Here is a 5,909-nt window from a genome sequence, read left to right on the forward strand (position 1 = left end):
CATTACTGGTTTACTCACTGATCAAAAAGCAAGACGTCTTAAAGGGGTACTCCGGTGAAAAACTTTTAAATCAACTGGTGCCAGAAAGTTAAACAGATTTGTAAATTAATTCTATTAAAAAATCTCCCACCATCCATTTTTTTTTCTGTCCCTGCCTATTGCCCATCTATCCCTTACCCCCTCCCTGCCTTTACTTTTTCTTTTTTTTTTTTTTACTATATTAAAAATGGCTTTTTGTGTGCCTGGTAGTGTGCTCACTACCAGGCAGACTTCCCCAGCAGGCACAATGTCCCTGATGCCTGCTGGGGCCGACCCTTCCGCCCTTAGTTCACTATACAGGATGACTCCAGCTGTTTCACCACTACAACTCCCAGCTTGCCCTGACATCTACTGGCTGAGTTGTAGTGGTGAAACAACTGGAGGGACCCTGTGTTGAAAACAATAACTTTGTTAGCGCCCCGGCGCTACCCCCGAACCCCGCTCTCTCCCCCCTCTGTTGAAATCAATAGTTTTGGATGGGCCGCGGCGCTAACCCGAACCCCCCCCCCCCCCCCCGTTGAAATCAATAGTTGCCGCAGCGCTACCCGGAAGCCCGCTACCCCCACCCCCCGCCGAAATCAATAGTTGCCGCAGCGCTACCCCGAACCCCGCTCCGCCCCCACCCATACCCGAGTGCAGAGCAGCAGCAACGGCGTGTAAATGCCGGGAGGCGGGGCCGGCGTGTGAAGCCAGGGAGCCAATGTGCTCTCAGCACTCGCTCCCGCCTGTCTGTCTGTCTGTCTGACCCGGCCGGCATCGGTCCAAATTCATGAGTGACGTCACGCCAGCCTGCAGCCGGCAACTAGGAGGGAGACCCCTAGTGGCCAGTTTTCAACATTAAAATAAACTATTTTAATGGGAAAAAAAAAAAAAAGTTTGGTGACGGTGCCCATTTAATCGTTCCAGTACTTAACAGCTTCTGTATATTACGGAGGAAGTTCTTATTCTCTTTTTTGGATTTATTTTCTGTCTGACCACAGTGCTCTCTGCTGACTCCTTTGTCCATGTCAGGAACTGTCCAGAGCAGGAGAAAATCCCCATAGCAAACCTCTCCTGACATAGACAGAGGTGTCAGCAGAGAGCACTGTGGTCAAAATAACTTCCTTTGTATACAGAAAATCAGTTGCTGTATACTACAATATTATGTATCTAGAGGATTCTATTACTATGACAAAATAGAGGACAGTTTTTGCAGAGATGCATAGGCTCCATCTGTCCTGTGAGACCATTGTCTAAAAGCAACTGTTAAGTGCTGGAAGGATTGAGATTTTTTAATAGAAGTAATTGACAGATCTGTTTAACTTTCTGGCACCAGTTGATTTAAAAAAAAAAAAAAGTAGGCAGCAGACATAATATTAGAGGATTATTATGGGAAATTCTGAACTAATTTTTCACACTTTACAATATTAGTTTTATACTTTTTTTTTTTTCTTTTAATCTCTTCATTCCTACTAGCCAATCACTCATTCATACTGTATGTACATTCCCCACTGATCATATTGGATTTCTGTATTCTTTGTGATTTTTCAGTCTTCCATGCACTTATGGGTTAAACCTGCACTTATCTTGAGATACAAGATATAGACTTAAAGGGGTACTCCGCTGCTCAGCATTTGGAACTAATTGTTCTGAACGCTGGAGCCAGTGTCAGGAGCTCATGATGTCATAGCCCCGCCCCCTCATGTCACACCCCGCCCCTCAATGCACTCCCCCTCCCATAGACTTGCATTGAGGGGTGGGGTGTGACATCATGAGGGGGAGGGGCGTGACATCATGAGGGGGAGGGGCTAGGACATCAAGAGCTCTTGGCGCCGGCTCCAGCGTTCTGAACAGTTTGTTCCAAACACTGAGCAGCGGAGTACCCCTTTATGATTGCATTGATGACAGATCGGTGGGTTTAAACCCAGATGTAGGGTCCAAAACAAACTGGCTGCACGTGGGCATTCTCTGGGGCACAGTGGCTCCTTTTTGTTGTTGGTCAAAGCTCAGTCAAAGATTTTTGTGAATGTTATACGTATTCCCCAAACCCCGGTCAAGGTAGAATTAACACATTGCAAATTTGTTACAGAATCTGCACTTAAAGTACAGTACAATGGATGTTTTATAATATGCCACAGATTCTAGGCATGCTGCAGATTTTCTAAAAAAAAAATCCATGTAAAGACTCTTACACAGAGTGATTATTGGCCGCACAAGCAGATTTCACCGTTTAATAGACGCAACGATCAGCGGACAAGCCAGCAAAAAATAAATATAAAGATATATATATTTACTACTCATTATTGGATGCCACTGTATGGAGTAGCGCAGCAAACCGCAGTTCCATACAAGAAAAAGTAAAGGTTTACAACCATATACCAGCCTAATGGAGGCGAAAGTGTAAACTCAGCCTTGTATATTATTATCCTGAGCTACACGTCATTCAGCCTGGTAATAATTTCTAGGACCGGGTTTGGTGCCTACTCTGGAGGGGGAAGGCAGAAAACGAGTTGAATTAATACAACTTATGGATGACTGAAGTAATTCTAAGTGTCCTCCATCTTTTCAGATGTCAGAGACATGTCAAGTCTTGATCGGTCAGGGTCTCAGAGGCGTCTTCTTCAGCCAGTTGCACTAGATGGGTTCCATTAGAAGACGGTGTAGCCCGGCTAGTGAAACTGAATAGAGATCACAACAAGCAGGGGAGTAAGTCCTGGTTCACACTATGGAATTTCCGACTGCAATTGCTGTTAATGGGATTCCAGGAACAGTGCACACTACAGAATTTCAGCTGCAAATGTTCTGCCACTAAAATTCCGCTGAAAAAAGAAATGAACCTGTTCATTCTTCTGGCGGAATCCATTCCGCAGACATTGCCGTCTATGGGGAATCTCCAGCCGAATATTCTGAAGTGTGTACCTTAGCCTAAAGCTTGCTTATTCTAATGATGATTGGAGGTCTGAACATCTGACCCCAACCGACCAAAACTTTTGTCTCCAGCCACTGCAGCCTTCTGAAGAACAATCATCTTAACTCCATTTTGTTTTCAACATACTTAAAGGGGTACTCTGGCCCTAAGACATCTTATCCCCTATCCAAAGGATAGGGGTTAAAATGTCTGATCGTGGGGGTCCCGCCACTGGGGACCCCCACAATCTCTCATGCACCCACCTGTGCGAGCTCCACACAGCGCTGGAGGCTCCGAGTCTGAAGTGTTACGACCACAGAGCCAGAGTATTGTGACGTCACGACTCTGCCCGTGTGACTTCACGCTCCGCTCCCTCAATGCAAGTCTATGGGAGGGGATGTGACGTCACACAGGGGCAGAATCATGACGTCATGATACTCCGGCCCCTGTGGTCGTAACGCTTCAGACTCTGATCTTTCAGCGCTGTGTGGAGCTCGCACAGGTGGGTGCTGAATGAGAGATTGTGGGGGTCCCCAGTGGCGGGACCCCCGTGATCAGATATCTTATCCCCTATCCTATGGATAGGGGATAAGATGTCTTAGGGCCGGAGTACCCCTTTAATCTTACCCAATTGTTCAGAGGGGCTGGCTGTCAGGTGAGGTTTTTGATAGATTTTACTGTTAACCAGATTCTGCAGCTTTCTATGTAAAGGAATACATGGAAGCCGCAGAAGCGTTAGAAACTGTTAATATAGAAAAAATACATTTTGTAATTGGTTTTATTAAAAATGTGAAGGCCACTGTATCAAAAGCCTTTTAAATATGCCTTCACACAGGAGTGAAATGCTGATTTGTTGAGGAGTTTCACTTCCCTATTGAAGCTCTTTAGGAAATTCCGCAACAAATCTGCAGCATTTCAGTCCTCTGTAAAAGCCCCATTAACTTGTGAAATATTCATGTGAGTCCCAAATCATTCCTGGCTAAGTCATGTGTGTGGTCCTACTCAGTCATTCTGTGTAGAAGTATAAATATATAGATAGCTGTCTGTCACTAGGTAGTACCGCCCACATGACTACTACATGGACAAGCTATCCTGGAACCTTGTACACAAAACTATGGGGGAGATTTATCAAGACCTGTGCTGAAGAAAAAGTTGACAAGTTGCCCATAGCAACCAATCAGATTGCAGCTTCTTTCATTTTTGAAAAGGAGATTAATAAATCTCCTCCTCCAAAATATCAATCTGCTCCGTCTGCATCTACAATGTGACAGGTTCCCTTCAAATATACATCTTCCTTGTATTGGGTGACAACCACTAATGGCCACCATTACAGCCCATTGATAAGGCTTGTAATGAGCTCTATGCCATTCGGGGTGACAGAAAGTATATTGGCTGCCATTCGTAGCGGTCAACCACATGTGAAGGAGACCAATTGTAGTTAGAAATGACTGGAATATTGAGCTTTGTGTTCCAGGAAATGGTATTTTTATAGTGTAAGGGAAATGTTTGTTGTACAAATGTTAAATTCTCGAAGTTGTGAGGCAAATATTGGTGTAGAGTCTGTCATTCCTCATTTGTTACAGCCGTGCACTGGTTAAAACATGTATATCCAACTCTCAGATGGCTGAAAACCCAGCTTTCCCTTCAGCACTGAGGAAAGTGACTGTGCCCCTATCAGCCGGCATCCCTTGTATTCTAGCGATACTGCCCTTTTCTGTGCAGCCGATACATAACAGCATTTTACATGGTGCTTATATATATTTAGTAATCTCCATTTTTTTGTATGACGGTACATGTCTCTTGGATGTAATCATTACGCTTTGTGTACGCCGCGTTCTCTTTTTCTATTCTCCAGTTTTCGGAATCGTCTCACCTTGTGTGCCTTTTGTATCGATCTGCACTCGTCAATCATCTGATACTTGTGTATTCTTGTAAGGAGTCAAGACTGGATGTGTGTTCCTTCTGGTGTGCTGGTACAATATGGAGACTGAGTTCTTTTTGTAATGTGTAATAAAGGATCAAATACACTTGTGTGCGCGCTTTTGTTTTCAGTTAGAAAGATCCCAAGAGAGACTAGACGCAGCACAGACAATCCACTGACTTTGAAGGGGTTCTCCGTTGCTCAGCATTCGGAACAAAATGTTCTGAACGCTTAGAACCGGCGGGGGGGGGGGGGGGACTCGTGACGTTACGCCCCCTCCCATAGACATGCATTGAAGGGGCAGGGCTTTGACATCACAAGCCCCCCCACCGACTAAGTGTTCGGAACATTTTGTTCCAAACACTGAGCACCGGAGTACCCCTTTAAGGAGAATTGTGCAATGCTTCATTTTCTCTTTGGTGGCGCTGCAGGGAGTTAAACACTACCACAGATCACATTTGAGCCCACGGTCCCACTAGGGGGGACACTATGATCAACTATCCAGGTGCATATTAATACATATATACAGTAAAATTGTGAGCATTTTTATTGTACAAAGTTATTCAAATGCAAAAATAACACTAAAATATAAACGGTCAGCTGTAATGAGGCTTCTTGCGTCTCGTATATACTATACCTTCTTTCACAGGTTTGTGTTTTCACTGGATGGTCCAAGACCTAAAAACTCCTACACCCTTAAATGTACCATGAGGACTGGTCTTAAAGGGGTTATCCAGGAAAAAACTTTTATATATATCAACTTGCTCCAGAAAGTTAAACCGATTTGTAAATTATTTCTATTAAAAAATCTTAATCCTTTCAGTACTTATGAGCTGCTGAAGTTGAGTTGTTCTTTTCTGTCTAAGTGCTCTCTCATGACACGTGTCTTGGGAACTGTCCAGAGTAGAAGCAAATCCCCATAGCAAACCTCTTCTACTCTGTGCAGTTCCCGAGACAAGCAGAGATGTCAGCAGAGAGCACTGTTACCAGACATAAAAGAACAACTCAGCTTCAGCAGCTGATAATTATTGAAAGGATTAAGATTTTTTTCAATAGACGTAA

The sequence above is a fragment of the Hyla sarda genome, chromosome 6 (assembly GCF_029499605.1).
Source record: "Hyla sarda isolate aHylSar1 chromosome 6, aHylSar1.hap1, whole genome shotgun sequence".
Taxonomy (NCBI): domain Eukaryota; kingdom Metazoa; phylum Chordata; class Amphibia; order Anura; family Hylidae; genus Hyla; species Hyla sarda.